The following is an 18,783-nucleotide window of genomic DNA, read 5'->3' as shown; positions in this document are numbered from 1 at the left end:
GAGTAATTAAAATGGGCTGTGTTGTTTCCATCCCCCAGAAGACCTCAAAAAGCAGTTTGAATTAACAAGCGTGGGCCTCTGTAATAAAATAAACATATTCACTGCATCAGACTGTAATTTCTGTATCATGCAGTACGATGCAATATGTAAATATCACCTTTGTGAAGCTTTTAATGGTGTTGAGAGCTGTTGAATCAACTCTGTGATAATGTTTGAGGCTGCAGTGTGAAGTGAGTACTAGATGGTAATGCATCATGTGGTGCTTGTATTATGTCGAACAAAAAGACCTCCCAAAATATGATGAATTACAATACAGTTTATGAAATTCAAAATAACTGAAGCACTGTTAGTGGTCCTTTGTGTTGCTTTATAATGCAAGGTAACACTGTAATACAATCCAATATAACCTGGCCTCAAAAAGGGTAATATACAATAGGTTTGGGCGGTATCTATTAAATCATGTGCGGCACATCCTCAGAAAGCTGAGCATCTGTGATGGTGTTGAAAATCATACTGTTGGGATTTCTAAATACCCTGGGATACTGTGATACCGCCCAAGCCTAATATACAATTATATTAAAAACAAAATACAAATAAAGAAGTGCAAAATAACCTTACTTTACCATACTCGTGCACTGAACGCCAACCTGTGCCCAAGTCCAATTGAAAAGGTCATCTTGAGTGTGGTTCTGGTGTATTCCAGTATGGTACTCATCAGGTGTGAACACCAACTGTACTACAACACAGAAGTGGACTGCTATTTAATGCCTGGTACACACTATACGATATCAGCCCAATTATAGTCCAACGCAGTGTCGTAAGGTGTCGGCTCGGATCGTGAACGACAATGAGTGTCGTACAGGATAATCCATCGTTTCATCTCGTGTAGTCTGTCATAGTAGACGACAGGGCTGCCTCATGACGTCCCAACAGAAAGTCAAACACGTTTGATTTTCTTTTTGTTTTGATTTTGTTGTTTTGATTTTTCTTTTTGGACAATTGTATAACAACAACACCCCAGATCTATTCATTTATTTTTTTTTAAAGATTATTTTTTGGGCTTTTTGCCTTTAATTGACAGGACAGTGTGAAATAGGGAGAGAGAGAGAGTGGGGGGATGACATGCAGCAAAGGGTTGCAAGCCGGACTCGAACCTGCGACCACTGCAGCGAGGCATCGCCTCTGTACGTGGGGCGCCAGCACTATCCACTACACTACCGATGCCATTGTGTAGTGTGTCATGTCTGTCAGCCAAGTCACTGCGCGATTTTATGACTCCACAATCGTTTAGTCTAGTGACTAGTATAGTGACTGCCGGAACAGACAAAAATGTTGTGTAGTGTGAACCAGGCATAACACAACTTAAAGGAGGTTTTAACTAGTTATGAAACAGTCTCAATTTAATATTGATGCCTGTATATCAGGCGGCAGTGCAGCCCACAGCCGACAGACCCAGATCCCACTTCAGCCTGCAGTTGGAGCTCCAGGGGGAGTGGAGAGCTCTGTGCCCGACAGCAGGGGCTCCTCCTGCGGCCAGGAGCAGAGGCTCTCCTCGCTGCTCTGCCAGTCCCCACTGATCACGAACACCAAGGCAGCAGGGTCCGTCTGCGGCGCCCTTTTCTTCACTGTAGCACAACAAAAATGTCACGTAGATGATGATGCAAGCGTACTTTGGTAGAGAACAACATCACTAAGAGGGGGCGCAGTCCACACGGGCACAATATGAATCAGTCGTATCTAATATGATAACGCCCTAAGAGTTGAATCAATACCTTTCTGACGCCATGTTTGTAAATATTAATCACTCTGAAGGTGTGTTCACACCAGACCTGTTTTTTTTTTCGCTAGTGACGAGTTTACATACAAAGTCAATGCAAACGGGCAATTGAGCGTATATTTGCCCGGGAGAAAAATCGCTTGGGCTCCGAGCAACAGCGACAGAGCGATTTTTCGCTCGTCGCTTGAGATGAGAAATCTCATCTGGAGCGGTATTTCGCTGGGTCCTGTCGCTTGCAGCTCAACGCTGATTGGCTGCCGTAACCCCGGAATCCCGGGGGGTTCTTGACTGTCATGACATATCAGCTTCATTAAAAGTATAGCTGCAAATTAAAAGCAACAATAGATGTCGGGGTTCAACGCTAAGTTTTCTTTTCACTTGCTCGGTCGGGCAAGTTGGTCAGAGATCTACTTGCCCGAAGTCAGTTTTTACTGGCCCTATAAAAATTGTTTAATTTAAGCGGCTATCAAATAACAAAGACTGCAGTTATTTTTATGTTATGTAATCTTTATTCACACTGTATTTATTAATTAAAACAATATATGTCATGTATTGTAGCTTAATTCCTACACAAAAATGACATTGTCAGGGCTTAAAGTGAAAAATTTGTCGATCATTCTCCATCTATAATTTTGCGCCCTACTTGAGCCATGCCCACCTCTATTTATTTTTCACCCCTCTCTCCAGTTCTGCTGTATTAACACCAGGTTTAATATATTTTGCTTCCATCTCTCTGCCCTGCTCTACTCTACTTCAACGCTACTTAGCTCTCTCTCTACTCTACCAGTAGACTACCACATCCACCTGTTGCACAAAACACACACAGCAGTGTTTCCCCTAGGATGGAGTTGTAGCAGCGGAGGTGAAGCACACGCATGAAAAATAATTTTCACATGCGTGAAACTTTTTTGTATGCTTGCAAAGCACAGCCTGCTGGGATGTTTCTACTGGCACCAGAAGGGCTCTTTAGGACTAAGTACATACAGTACATGTGTGCACAGTAATGAGCAGGTGAAATGTCTGTCTAGCTTAAATATGAGGTGTCTCAAGATTAAGGAACATACAATTGTATTGAATATAATAAAGTAAAAAGTCACTTGACATGCTGCTGTTTTGTGCTATGACCTATTTAAGTGTTGGAAGTTGTTATTTACGTGACAACGCCTGAACGCAACACAAGCTCAGCACGAGTGCCATGCTGAGCTGCTGTGCGGGCAGCATGTTTGTCTGTGCGTAACAGCAGTCTGTTGGTTATTTACACACTGTCCATTTCAATAACTTTGTCAGCTGACAAACTGCACCGGGCTCGGGGTCAGGTTTGGTCAGGAAAATGCGGCCTGAGCCGCTCTAGCGTGCTCACCTGTCTGTGTGGCGGAACTCCGCCGTGCGCGATACAGAGAGCAGAGGAGAATTGTTAACGCGTGACCTTGTAGAGACAGAAATGACACGATGGCATAACACCATAAATAGTATATTGTTATGTTATTATATGAAGCGTCCGTCGTGCCAAATAATATCAATGGGGGCTGTGGGCGGGACATTGTTACACAGCTGTGCCTGTGACTTCAGGCAGAGAGACCGCTGCATCAGAGCAGAAGAGCACGTTTTAAAATACATTTATTTTATCAATTAGTTATTAACTTTTACTATTTTAAGCAACTTGCCCGATCGGGCAAGTGAGTTGTTAGTTTACATGCCCGACTGTGAGTTTTACTTGCCCCGGGCAATCGGGCAATCCTTATTGTTGAGCCCTGGATGTAAAAACACACATACACAATGCATCTGTGATCAGTCCCCTAATTTAATTTTAACATTTTTTTCAATCTTCTCCAATTTCTCGTTTTATTTTATGGAAGTGCACTTGTCCTAGAGCCGCCACAACGGTTTTTATAATGCAAATAACTCTGAGATAAAACCTACAAGCTTCTCTTCCTATGACTTTTACTAAAAATGCGTCTTGTATGTTTTCTGAAGCCTTTAAGTTACAAAAATGAAACACACTAGACTTCTGAGCATTTATACCTCCGACCACGGCAGAGCGCTGCTGAAAGTTATACATTTTGATACATAGGCCCTACAGGTGAAAGTACACCAAAGCATACATTTTCGTTTCCAAATATTTATTTGAAAACAAAACCATTCATACGGTCAGTAAAAAAACATTTTATAAATAATAAAAAACGAATCTCAACAGTGACCGCGCCAGCCGGCGGGACTGCGGCTGAACCACTTCCAATGTTCATTCATTCATTCAGTTGCGTGTTCAGTGTGTGTGTGAGTGTGTGAGTGTGTGTTAGTATGGCAGAGAGGAGTATCAATAAAAAAAGTTTCCACTAATTATTTCGGTGTTTATTTCTTTTATTCTTTTTTTTTTTTTTTATTAAAATGTGTAATATAGCCAACAATATTATTACCAAAAGTTAATCTAATTTATTATTGTAGAATGTATTTAGCAAATCACCACTTTCAACTGGAGACACAGTGCAGCAGCAGCTCAGCAGCAAAAAAAAAAAAAAGGAATTATAAAAAGCTGACAAATAGTGTTAATTAAATGACATGAGACACTGTAGAGGCTGTCAGTCCTATTCTATAGTTTGTAATATTTTTTTTATTTTATCATAACTTCTCGGAAATTACTCAAATGCATTTTTGGTGTGCTTCTGAGCACACGGGCAGCATAAACAATGAAGTTACATATGTTGCGGCACTTGGAGGGGTGCTGGAATCTTGGCGGTCCTTAAGCACCATGGACAGCGCCAATGCATCTATCGCTGTAGCGCAGAGGCTCTGATGCCTGAGACAGAGCATGTGAGCGGAGCTGCCTGGAGCGAGGAGCGGGAGGATTTTGTATGTATGTGCCAAAATAGGTTAAAAAAAAAAAAATCATAATTTCTGAGTTTTGCAATATGTATAGCCTACCTGTATCATAATGTATAATTTTCAGCTTTTTATAATTATTCATTTTTATACCTTGGAGGTATAAATGCTCAGAAGTCTAGTGTGTTTCATTTTTGTAACTTTAAGGGCCCTATTTAGATGGTCTGAAACGCAAAGCGCCAGGCGTAGAGCGCATGGGCGTGTCCCAGTCACTTGCTAGTTAGACAGCGCGTTTTCAGACTGTGCGCCATGGCAGACAGTCTAAAAGGGTTGGACTTACTCTGTGAATTAGTCATGGGTGTGTTTTGGGCGTATCATTCAATAAGCCAATCAGAGTGTCACCTCTCATTCCCTTTAAAAGAGGCGCACGGTGGAGAGCTAGTTAGATGGCGGACCTACCAACTGGAAAGAGTGAGCGTTTCTGAGGAGACGATAAATGTATCTCTGTGTCGACTGTCGACACATGACTGACCAAAGACTGTTTCTGATAAATATTTTAATGTGCACAACACTAACCTTTCACAGTGTAATCATATTTTTATTTGTTATCTTTTGCATATGTGTGGCTGCTCCGTGTGTGTCTGAGCAGAGTGCACGCGTGTTGTGCACCCGCCTAGAGACACATATTACTAACTTGTTTAACAGCGAAATACTGCGCCGTTGACTTTAGACCAGGTTTTTGTTGGTCACTGGCGCATTTGCTTTTTACGTCATCTAACTAGCAACGCGCCATGACTGCGCCTGACTACTCCTCATTTTTAGACCAACACACCCAGAGAAGCGCAAGTTCATTTGCTAGTTAGACAACGAGGGCGCAGTGCGTGAAAATGACAACTGCGCCTACATCTATTGCAATGACACTTGCGACATGGATTATGCGCCCTCCACCGTCCGCTTTAGACCATCTATATAGGGCCCAAAGGCTTCAGAAAACATACAAGACACATACAAAGTCATAGGAAGAGAAGCTTGTAGGTTTTATCTAAACAGAGTTATTTGCATTATACAAACCGCTGTGGTGGCTCTAGGACAAGTGCACTTACATTGATCACTTCCATAAAATAAAATGAGAAATTGGAGAAGATTGAAAAAAATGTTAAAATTAAATTAGGGGACTAATCACAGATGCATTGTCTCTGTGTGTTTTTACATCTATTGCTGCTTTTAATTTGCAGCTATATTTTTAATGAAGCTGACATGTCATGACAGTCAAGCACCCCGCCACCCCCACCCCCCCGAAATTCCCTGATCGCTTCAATGACGTCATCAAAGCGAAAAAGCGAGTCTGTTGATTTCTGCCACATTGACGAGCGATTGCAACTGAGCGCTGAAGCGATATCAAAAGGGGCGAACTGAGCAACAGGTCCGGTGTGAACACACCTTAAGCCTCCCAAAGACAGTATTTACTGCAGGGCTGTTGTATTGGATCGCATTATAACTTCTAGCTAATCATATTATTGTGTCCATCCCCTAAACGTACAATTATACCAAATTTGTTTCGATATTTTCAGAGTTATTGTTTTTATGTACTTTGTAGAAAGTTCTGTGAAGACCACCGACAACACTTACGTGTAAAGATACATAAAAGCACATTTTGTACAAGCATACATAAATTAACTCGACCATCCGGCTTGAAACAATAGAACCTGATGGGTTTAAATGGACGCCTTGACACCAGGCTATTACCATTTCCCTCCTGTCCTAATTAATTGCATGGTGAAATGCTCCCCTCCGACTCTTGTCTGAAGCTTGACAGTTTGTTTGATGTGTGTGACTTTCCCTTGTTCTCAGTTGGATCCCATCCATTGCTGTGCTCTGTGACTCCCGGGCAGGGTGGGAATGCTACACACACATGCACACACACACATGCATGCTAAAAAGAAAGAGCTTCTGTGTAAGCTGGGAACTCGTGCCTGGCCTCCTCTCTGCGGCTAATTGCCTTGTTTCCCATCTGGACTATCTGGCACTAGTAGCGCTCTTTCTTTTCTTTACCCTTTTCCCCATTTTCTCGTCTCTTCTCTGTTAGCTGTGTGACTCTTTAGTCTCTAAAATAAACTGCTGTCAGAATATCAGCAGTGTCACTTGAAATGACAAACTCTTCATAATTCTTCACTTGCCTGTTGCAAAAGTAAGATTTTTGACATTGAGACAATGACGTGATGACCTGGAACACAACCTTGCTCAAAGTATATTTTGTGTCTCATGTCCTGAGCGGATGGTAACAATCTGTATCAAGTCATGTTTTAATGATTTGGTTTCCGCTAAAAAAAAAGTGGTCATTCTGTATTCATTTAGTTATCTTTTATTCTGTACACCTCCGTTCTGTCCACCTCATGCAGCGAGTGTTGCAGCGTTGCTCCTTTACAACAGTCATGTCATGTCATTCAGTATTTGTTATCTTATAGAAGGTTCTGGTGATAGTGTGCGTTATCGTGCCCAGAGAGTTTTCATTCATATACCTACACCGTATCCCATTCTGCTTTTGCGTCCTAAGGCTGTCTGAAAGCAGCGGAGACAAAGAGCTGGCCTCCGGTTTGTTTTGTCCTTGTCCTAGTGATTAAAATGTAAAAGTGATGCTAGTATATGTTGGGTGTTTCCATTCACATCTCCTACAACTGCAGAACAGCACTTGCACACAGTCCTGTTCTTACGCCTAACTCTTTCTCTTGCTGTTGTAGCTAATTGGCACACTGGGAACTGGCAGGTGGGTCCTCCAGCTCCGGTGTATTAATTTGTACTAGTTATAGTGATTTACTTGCACGCCATTTCATTTGTTGTGCTAACCTCAATATTTGTTTATTGTGTTTCATATCAACGGCCCACAAATATGTATCAGCAGACTTTGATCTTCTGTCTGACCCTCTCTGTGTCCAAGGCTATTCATTTACTTTAAACTGTATAGGCTATTTAATGCTTCTATATCATCACACTATTATTGATATGAGCAGGGTATTTGAATACAAAGTGGTAACCACTGTATGTTAATGCATGAATGGGTCAGATCTGCAGCACTGGATTTGAAATGAACTGTAATAAAATTGAGCTTCTGTGCTTTGATTACCTGATGTAAAACAACATGACCGTCATCCATTAGAATGTCTATTAGCTCTCCTGAGGTCATTTTGGTGAAAGTAGCATAAATGTAATGTAATGAGCAACTTACTACTCAACACAGAGAGTAATATTGTAATGTAACATATTACTTTTAAATGAAGGTGATTAGTAATATGTAAAGTATTACATTTTGAGAGTAACTTGGCCAACACTGGCCATTGTTGTTCATGAAGGGAAGCATACATGGTCTTTATTGGACTCACTAAAAATTGGAATAAACATTTTTAATAGAACTGAAACATTTATATGTATTATGTGGTACTTATCTCAACCTCCCCTTCCGATAGCCTTGTATTTATAATGTTGATATTGGAGGGATTTAATAGACATTTTGGAGCCATGTTCATTTTCTTTAATTGGTTCTAAAATCTGAGTTATACAACTGGATATTGAAATTGTCAAGTGGAGTGTAATTGCATTTAAAAACTAATTAAACATTACTCATTTTTTTTAAATTAAATTTCACGTTGTTAAATTTGAACAACTTTTCCTTTGTGCTGTAGTATCACCAAAAGGCACATTAGATAAATTAAAATTGTTCAACCTCTTGAAATAAACATTGTGCGACTAGAGGTGGTTTTGGTTCATTCAGTTGTGGAGCTCTGGTGCCTTCATATTGGCTGACTAACCGAACGGAGCACACTGGCATGACTGTCTGGCACATTGAAATGGAACAGTCATAATTAATGCTATTATTTTAAACCTGTGATTTTCCTGCTATGACGAGTCAAAATGTCTCCTGTTGGAAAGCTCTCTGAAAATGGGCCGTTTATTTTTGACGTTTCTGGTGGAGTTTTCGACCAGGGCTTTGGAAATCAGCCCTTCTTTTGGTCAAGGTAATAACTGGTGCCGATCATTAATTAGCCGGCTTGCAGGGGAGATTTCTCACAAAAAGTCTAACCCATCACAGCTTATTTATGACAGGAAATGTGAAAGGTTTCATAAGTCAGGTTTAGGTTGACTTTAAATAATGTCATGCAGCACACCTGGCATTTGTCAAGACTCCCAAAATAGGTGCCCTCTGGGTTAAGGAGCCGAATATGAACCGCAGCATTTCTGAATCAAGTTTGGCAGGGAACATTTGCAGCGAATCATTCCCATCTCTCGCTCCCCTTATTTTCTGTCATCTCTCTGCTGCTGCTGTCCATAAAAAATATATGAAATAAAAATTTCAAGAAGTGGTCCCAAACAATGTCTGATACCAGCAGTCACTTCACACCACAGGTTTTGTCCATATATTCTGGTACATCAGTACGCTACCTGCCATTATCATGGGGCTCTTTTTCCATCGCTATCAAGGTGACAAGGTTGCAGAGCAGTTTCTCAGCTGTCTGCTGTTGGAAACACCTCAGCCATCACTTTGCAGGCAGTACTACTAAAAATGAGAAATTTCAGGCTGTACTTCAAACCAGACCTCTGTCAATGAGATGAAACACTTCATGTCAACAGTTTGTTGTTTTTTATGTTTGCTTGCCCTTTGACAGATGTGCCAAGGAGTTGTTATTGTAGTCGGGTCTGATATCAGAATGTGGACTTGAACAGATTTGTCTCTGTTACAGGTGTTGATTGTCGTGACAACTCCTCCTCTTGAGGTGCCCCTCCACAGTTTTGGCAGTTGATACCAGGTCAGTGAGAGTTCAGCAGAAGTTATTACACTGTAGTCATCATAATCTGAGCTTTCATTACTCAGCAGAGGACTTTTTTTTTTCTGCCGGCCAAATCCTCCTGCATGTAAGAGTTCCTGGACACTCTGGTACACAGAATGAGCCCTTTCATTTAGCTGCTCTGATGATGTGTGACAGGCAGAAAATGAGATCATTAAACCAACGACGAAAATAATCCCCCTAAGACTGTGCCATATTATGTGTTATTGACAACATATTTGTGTCAAAATGTTATGGGTGCTCATGTGGCCACAAATATCTGCTTCAGTTTTCTTTAGTTGTGATGATCAAATTGAACATTTGAGTCACATTAAAGCCACAAAGGCTTCAGTCTTTTCTTCAGGGCAAGAACAGATCAGGCTGAATGTGATGGGGTAATAAGGGCCTTCATGTACGCTGAGCTTTTAATTTGGCTGTGTGACGTCAGAGAGAGAGACATATCAGTGGTGAGATGCAGCAGCCAGTCAGACAAGTTAATGTTTGGTTTCTTTTCTGATTATAGTGTGTTTGATAGAAGGAGGATGTGTTTGACTGAGGTTGTGAACATTTGCATTATGTTTCTTTTGTTCCCTGTTTGCTAAAGCTTACCAGGATGTCTTATCACATGTGCACTGTTAAAATTAAACACATTTAAAATGTGTAATGCTAAGAAAACTCACAAAAACAAGATACCGACAAATGTCTCATTGAGCCAATGTTCAGATATTTTTGGCCAATAAAGCTGTGTATTAAAAATGCAATCAAACACTGGACTCTAATCAAAAGAGGAATGTCAAACAACAAATATTAGGCCAACAATAAAGACTCCTGAAGGTTTAGCAAGTGCCAAATAGTTGTTTATTTCACAGCAACAGATGTTTCACCATCATGTCATCATCAGCCTGAAACAGCACAGTTCCCCAGATGATAACTGCGCTCAGGTATCTAAAGACACATACAGTGTCTGCTACACATTTTCACCACTTTTTGATGTATGGTGTTTATATACAGTCTTTAATGTTTGAGCAGAGTAAACAATAAAAAAAGTAAAACAAGCCGTAAGTAAAAAAAAAGCGGGGAAAAAAGCTCTCCTCCTTAATTCCTGACTGATTCTCTTGGCTGGCCCTAAATCACTGCTAGTAATAGGATTAGTCTGATAGTGAACAAACAGAGTTACAGTTTTTACTCTGGGTCAAATATGTTGTCCAAACTATGTTGTCAGTCTCAAATGAGGTTATAAAGACAGTAAGTAATAAAACAAAAGAGATTCAAAGTGACATGTTATGCAAAATGCACTTTTCCATGCCTGTTTAACACAAAGGTGTGTTCCTGGTGTGTTTAGAGACCCTTTAAAGTATTAGAAAAGACCATCCTCTCTCTTTTTCTCCATCTATCAGAAAATGTGTGTAACCCATGGATGTATAAATAGAACTGGATAAAGTACTATGAAAGTTGCTCAGTGGTGCATTGAGCCAAAATAGTTCAAATGCTACTTATAAAAATACCCTCATGATTGACACTGCTTCTGCACTGTGTGGCCCATAGAGCAGGGTCACTAGGAACTTCCATTGGCCAAGCCGACTACTTCCGGTTCAGCACTTTGCTAAATGTATTGGGATAGAATGATTCAATTGTGTGGCTCCTCTAGACTTTCCAAATGTAATTGGACCAAATGATTCAAATTCTGATAGTGAAAGTAGTCATTTTTTGCAGTTGTGACGCTCCAAAAAATGTATCCCCTCATTTACAGATGTTCCTTTTAGGGCTGACCCAAAAAATTCAAAGCTTCGAAGCTTTGTTTGATGGCACGGGATTCGATTGTGAATTTTTTTTCGAAGCTTCTGCGCTTTTTTTTTTTTTTTTTTCTCGTTTTTTTGGGGGAGGCCTTAAACGCAATACTAACTAAATGATCTAAACTATACTAACTAAACTAAACGAACAATACTAACGATACTGACAACGAGCGCACTCAGAGCTGGCAGACATGTCCAAGAGGTCATCAGATGTGTGGTTGCACTTTAAAATATGCCCCGACAACCCCCAGAAAGCAGAGTGCCAATTTTGCCAAAAGCAATTGGCATATCACAACTTAACAACAAATTTGGGAAATCACTTGAAAAACGTAAGTAATAACTAGTAGGCCTAATATGCATTTTCCAGTTCCACTGGTCTGCTCTGAGTCTGGTGTCAGAGACACTTCTGATACTCTGAGTTGCACATCTGTTTGATTGTGCTGCAGTGTGCACCGAGGGTTTTAATTTAGTGTTCAATCAAAAGTTAAACACTACTTACTTTTTTTTTTTTTTTTTTTATACAAATGCTTCGAATTAAATTCGTTCTGAGCTCCGATGTTTCAGATGTCCATAAATGGATTCGAAGGTCAGCCGTAGTTCCTTTAGCCATGTAAGTCTATGCTAAAAAGTATTTTTAGGCTACAGAGCATCATTTGACGGATGTAATTAGAGAGTCTGGGCACTATGAAAATTGGCTTCAAAGCCAAGTGCACTTCCTGGCGGGCTGGTCTAACCATGACATAGTCAGATTTGATGCTGATTATGACATCCTATGGTGTCGTATGCTGTACAGATTCTCGGGTGGATCAGTTAGAACCACCTTCAGCTAGCCATCAGCAAAGAACCTACTTTGCCCTGCTGTGGTGGACCTGGAAACTAGGACTGGGTGACATGGACAGAAATTCATATTGCGGTACTTTCAGGCTAAATGGCGATACACAATATATATCTCATTATTTTCTACGAAGTGGGCTATGTGTTCAGTTTGCATGTCAAAGCCACATTTGTGATGTCGCAAGCACTTTTATGGTTTATGGTTAGTTTTTTTTTGTTTGCCTGATGAAGGTCTAGTACCGAAACGTCGTAAATAAATTATTTATTGCAAGTTAGACAGTGTGTGGGAGTCCTTTTGCAACAAGCACTTTCATAAAAACACACTGATTAAAATTAAATGCAAAGACAGGGATTTTTTCCCTGTTTGAAAATATACAGCTGTACAACTTGTACATGAAAAATTATGTAAATTAAATAGCGGGGCTGTAGCACTGGAGCTACAGAGGTTTAAAGGTTTGCAGCACAGGCCACAAAAGTATAACATGAGTATAAAAGTATCAAGTAGGCCTAAATCCACTGTAGTCTGGAACAATTAATAATCTTTGTGGAGTTAAAAGTCTTTTCCAATGGCCTTTCAGATGAATCTAGTGCTGGAAATTGATTTAAATCTTTATATTTATTGAGGCTTTTAATCTTATTTATGCATAGACCATCAACAGAGAGGCCGAGGAAGGGAAGGAGCGAGAGACTCTTATATACATGCACGTAAAAATGTCTTGTATCCAAGGGCTGTTTCAGTGTCACACAATAGACTACAGCTACAAAGAATGCCGATGCGCTATGATCCATTTCACACACAAACTAGCAAACAAACGCTCACCTGACACAATCAAGTAGCTCTGTCTCCCACCTATACAGTGCAGCGCTGGATTGCACAAGTGCTACTGCAGTAATTTCATTCATCTCACTGACTAATTAAGAGTAGCACCTGCAACATATAGACCAGTGTTGCACTGTAGACTAATGAACAGACAGATTAAATAGAGGAGCAGCTCTGTGTCTCTCTGAGTGTTGGTGACGAACTTGTGAGTGAGTGAGTGAGTGAGTTGGGCGGAGAGTGTGTGAGAGGAGAGATGCACTCTGGCATGGCTTGTCGGGAGAAAAGGGTAATGTAACACAACTTGACCTTGTATTGATATAAATGGTATTGTGTAAATCTACAGTACAGGCCAAAAGTTTGGACACACCTTCTCATTCAATGCGTTTTCTTTATTTTCATGACTATTTACATTGTAGATTCTCACTGAAGGCATCAAAACTATGAATGAACACATGTGGAGTTATGTACTTAACAAAAAAAGGTGAAATAACTGAAAACATGTTTTATATTCTAGTTTCTTCAAAATAGCCACCCTTTGCTCTGATTACTGCTTTGCACACTCTTGGCATTCTCTCCATGAGCTTCAAGAGGTAGTCACCTGAAATGGTTTTCCAACAGTCTTGAAGGAGTTCCCAGAGGTGTTTAGCACTTGTTGGCCCCTTTGCCTTCACTCTGCGGTCCAGCTCACCCCAAACCATCTGGATTGGGTTCAGGTCCGGTGACTGTGGAGGCCAGGTCATCTGCCGCAGCACTCCATCACTCTCCTTCTTGGTCAAATAGCCCTTACACAGCCTGGAGGTGTGTTTGGGGTCATTGTCCTGTTGAAAAATAAATGATCGTCCAACTAAACGCAAACCGGATGGGATGGCATGTCGCTGCAGGATGCTGTGGTAGCCATGTTGGTTCAGTGTGCCCTCAATTTTGAATAAATCCCCAACAGTGTCACCAGCAAAACACCCCCACACCATCACACCTCCTCCTCCATGCTTCACAGTGGGAACCAGGCATGTGGAATCCATCCGTTCACCTTTTCTGCGTCTCACAAAGACACGGCGGTTGGAACCAAAGATCTCAAATTTGGACTCATCAGACCAAAGCACAGATTTCCACTGGTCTAATGTCCATTCCTTGTGTTTCTTGGCCCAAACAAATCTCTTCTGCTTGTTGCCTCTCCTTAGCAGTGGTTTCCTAGCAGCTATTTGACCATGAAGGCCTGATTGGCGCAGTCTCCTCTTAACAGTTGTTCTAGAGATGGGTCTGCTGCTAGAACTCTGTGTGGCATTCATCTGGTCTCTGATCTGAGCTGCTGTTAACTTGCGATTTCTGAGGCTGGTGACTCGGATGAACTTATCCTCAGAAGCAGAGGTGACTCTTGGTCTTCCTTTCCTGGGTCGGTCCTCATGTGTGCCAGTTTGGTTGTAGCGCTTGATGGTTTTTGCGACTCCACTTGGGGACACATTTAAAGTTTTTGCAATTTTCCGGACTGACTGACCTTCATTTCTTAAAGTAATGATGGCCACTGGTTTTTCTTTAGTTAGCTGATTGGTTCTTGCCATAATATGAATTTTAACAGTTGTCCAATAGGGCTGTCGGCTGTGTATTAACCTGACTTCTGCACAACACAACTGATGGTCCCAACCCCATTGATAAAGCAAGAAATTCCACTAATTAACCCTGATAAGGCACACCTGTGAAGTGGAAACCATTTCAGGTGACTACCTCTTGAAGCTCATGGAGAGAATGCCAAGAGTGTGCAAAGCAGTAATCAGAGCAAAGGGTGGCTATTTTGAAGAAACTAGAATATAAAACATGTTTTCAGTTATTTCACCTTTTTTTGTTAAGTACATAACTCCACATGTGTTCATTCATAGTTTTGATGCCTTCAGTGAGAATCTACAATGTAAATAGTCATGAAAATAAAGAAAACGCATTGAATGAGAAGGTGTGTCCAAACTTTTGGCCTGTACTGTATATCTTGATTGAAATTATATAGGTATATCATACATAGTTGTTATACCATCCAGCCCTGGAAACATGACAGGATCAAAGCTTGCTACATGTTGTTTTGCTGGCTCCAAGAACAAAGAAAAGCCTTCATTTAGTTCATCAAGTGAGGATGTGAGGACTCTTATTGACTGTAGTGTCCCCACAACAACAGAAAAAAAGTCTTTCTCAATAAGGGTTAGTACACAGCAGGGCTCACTTCAAAACTAAAGCTCAGGGTAGTTATTACCAGCTGTCAGTGATCCAACCTCAAACTTGACAGCTCGAAGTTTTGTCAGTTGTATGTTGTTTTACTGTTTACTTTACAGGTTAGCCTGAAGTTAATGTTGGCATATTGTGCAGCTAGCTTTGATTGTTGGCCCATAGGCTGGATCAATGTTGGAGCAACAGTTATGTAATACAGAAAGAGACTGTGTGAACTTGATGCCTCATTTGAAGCCAGTTAAATAATGAAAGAAATGGGTTGGATGTGGCTAACTGTTCTTTCATGTTTTCTTTTGTGAAACTTTACACTGCAACAAGCTTCGCTCGCTTTGTTGTTACGTAAAGGCCTCTTCTGTTCTGTGAGCCTCGCCGGTATGTGTGTGTTGCTGCTGTTGTGTGTGGGTGTAGATCCACTTGATGGACGTGCCCTGAAGGTACACATGTGAAAAACAAATGGTCAAACTGTAAGGAATTTCAGAAACAGTGATTCATTTGCTTGGCAATGTTGTGTAGCTTGGATTTGCCCCGACGTGCTCAGCCCGAAAGCTGGAGTTGCCAGCTGGCAGTGTGTGTTCAGTTACGCAGAGGCCAGGACAACCGTTATGATTCACAGATAAACTTATTAGCGTTAATGTAATACTTGCATTAGCAGCACACAACTGCCGCTATATCGCAGGTCCAGTGAAACATAACTGTTTGTTTTTGGCAGTGTTGTTAATGTGGGCAGCTCGGCTCAACTGAAGGAGACACGAGCCCTCCAGAAAGCCTAAAGTGAGAAGTTTAGGGGGAGCTCTAAGATATGATTTTTGGTCAGGATGGGCACAGGTAATGTTTCAAAGAGCATGGTGGCAGCAATGACAATGCACTTCACTGTGTCTGATGCATAATGCTTATTTTTTAACTTAAAAAAAATCACAGTTACCATTTGTTATCAATACTTTGTTATTTTTTTGGTGATTTTTCACAGTACAAAGTGCCATGATACTTTGTAACAGTCATATCTAGGCTACAATGACAGTGACAAGATGCAGACAGTGCAGATGCAGAAGACCAGAAATACTGACCAATTGGACACAGTCGTCAGATGGAGACCCAGTGCAGATAAAGGCAGGAGACAGTAAATGTACTCGCAGGCAGAAATATAAATATTACAGTTTAAATTACAAAGCAAACAAATCTTGAGCATTAAATAACCGTTTGTGATCACAATGAAACAAAAGTACTTTTTTTTTTTAACTGATGTCCTTTTTGTTCTGTCCAGTTTGAATAAAAAAAAAACAAAAAAAAACTGTTGATTTCGAGGACAAGTCAACATTGTAAGTCACATTTGTAGGTTTCTGTCATACGGTCTCGAGCCTTGATGGGTGTCCCTGAAATGGGCTGTGAAAATGAATGACAAATTGATTTTGTTGCATATTAAAATTGCAGCACACCAGTGTTGACAACTGTCAAAATGCTTTAGGCTACGGAGGCGCCCAGTCAATAAGATGCCAGGCTTACAACTGGAGGTCTTAAAATAGTGTATGCTTGGTAGAATTTACTCAGATGTTGCAGCCAAACAACAAAATGACAGCTTAATAAAAGCCATAAGCTGACACGGCTAAAACAGTTTCTGGCAGCTTCCACTTAATACACTGAATTATATGGTGAGTTTCCCTTAGTAAACAACCCAAAGCATTCCACACTTATGACTTATTTATCATGTATTTTCAGCTGTGAAGTAATTTGAGGATGCTGTAGTTATATCAGTTGTAAACAAGGCAACTTTATGCGATATTTGAACAATAGATTTTTGATTTAAATATGCAGCTACTTTGCATCCGTTAATGTGTTTGTGAATTAGTGCAGACAAGAGATTGATGTGGTTTTACAGGGTTTTTTGTCACACCTGTTTGGGAGATGAATGAAGGTCAGAATTAGAAAGATAAATGCTACAAGACACAGACATACTGTGTACTACATATTAGAGCTCTTAAAGGGACAGTTCATTCCCAAATCAAAAATACAAATTTTTCTTCTTACCTATAGTGCTTTATTAATTTATTGTTATTATTGATTGTTATGGTGTGCTGCCAAATCGAGGAGATATTGGCCATAAAGATGTCTGCCTTCTCTTGAATATAATGGAACTAGATGACACTCGGATTGTGGTGCTCAAAGCAACAAAATTGAAAAACTCAGCATCAATGTCTCTTTCCAGGAATCATGACCTGAATACTCAAGACAACCTACAGACTTTGTTGTGAGCAGTTTCATGGAGGAACTATTTTCTTTCTACTGAACTATACCAGTGTGCATCAGCTAGTCGCTCACCTGACATCACTGAGCTAGCAAACATTATAGCTCAGCCAAGGAAATACCATTAATGTTAATCTGTCACGAGTACAAGCCTCTTGTCTCTGAGTAGATGCACTCTTCCTTCTGCGCAGTGATAAGGTTGACAGGTGTAGTTCAGTTGAAAGAAAATATTTCCTTCATGTACTTGCCCACAGCCAGGGCTATAATCAACCAAAGTAAATCTTTGCAGACTAAAATTCTACCTACTTTTCAACCAGTCGATTGGTCGATGGTTGAAGAGTAGGCTGTCGATTGTGTGTCCAGCAAAGTGTTTTTATTCCTGTTACAGAGCTCGACATTAACACCTGTCCAGGGCAAGTTAACACTGTGTATGTGCAGGTAAAAATGCCCCAAGTAAAAAACTAAATGTGCTGTCCACAGTAATATTATCTGAAAAGAAATTGTGCACTGTATTGCTGGAAGCATCCCGCTGAGCTGCATCTGTCTCACTGCCAAGCAATAAACAGGAGTTCTGGAGTTAACGATGTATACAGCGCAACGGTACTAATGTTAAATAGCTCTGTAATCCTGCATGCGAGAGAGACTTACTATTTTTAGCCTAGTAGCTAATGTTAGCCATCCAACAAGGGCTCTGTTGTTTTCCTCTTCCTTTCAGAAGCTTTGTAATCCAGCTTTAGCAACTACTATCAATAAAAAAAAGCCACTAAGAGGCTGAGTGGGCTCTTAACTGATACACATTCTAGCTCCTGCCTTTTTGGAGACTTAATAAAATAAATTAATAATTACATATACAACACTGAATGTCTTCTGTGATTGTTTATCCGTTTTTCTGATTAAGAATGAGAGTTGAAAAATGTTTGATTTTTGGTAAAACGCTGCTCTCATCAGTGTGACCAGCCGTTTAATCACAGTGGAGAAGGGGTGTAACAAACACCACAAAGACCAACTGTCACAGAGGACATCTACAAGTGCTGAACAGCAACAACTGCTGTTATTAATGTTTTGGTGGACACACGGCCTGATTAAAGTAACACCAATGATTGTCCATCCAATGAGAATTTGATCGAACAGAAACATGTCGACCAACCGTCCAGAATGTGACAGCCCTACTCACAACAAGGTCTGTGGATTATCTTGGGTAACGGGGTCATGAATTCTGAAAAGAGACACTGCTGTTGAGTTTTTCAAATTTACTTTTTCGGCACTTTGAGCACCACAAGCTGAGTGCCATTTCATTCCGTTATTTTAGAGAAGGCAGACGTCTCTACGGCTGATATCTCCAACACTCTGCAAGTCACATCAAAACAATCTAGATTAATAAATAGAACCACAGGCAAGAAGAAACACATGTATTTTTGATTTTAGGGTGAACTGTCTTTAGGTCTTGAAATGGACAAAACATTATTTAATACTAACTCA

The 18,783-nt window shown here is 40.5% G+C and overlaps 1 protein-coding gene across 1 annotated transcript in view; it reads left to right on the top strand.

Annotated features, from left to right (window-relative positions):
• Window positions 1–18,783, top strand: part of gpat2 (glycerol-3-phosphate acyltransferase 2, mitochondrial) — a 201,865-nt gene that overhangs the window by 56,389 nt on the left and 126,693 nt on the right. The window contains exon 3 of the mRNA XM_033619169.1: window positions 9,328–9,393. The gene's annotated coding sequence lies outside the window, so the exon portion shown is untranslated. The remainder of the gene's footprint in view (window positions 1–9,327; window positions 9,394–18,783) is intronic.

The sequence above is a fragment of the Epinephelus lanceolatus genome, chromosome 9 (assembly GCF_041903045.1).
Source record: "Epinephelus lanceolatus isolate andai-2023 chromosome 9, ASM4190304v1, whole genome shotgun sequence".
NCBI lineage: Eukaryota > Metazoa > Chordata > Actinopteri > Perciformes > Serranidae > Epinephelus > Epinephelus lanceolatus.
Note: the sequence above shows the minus strand (reverse complement) of the source record. Positions and strands in the feature narration are given on the sequence as shown.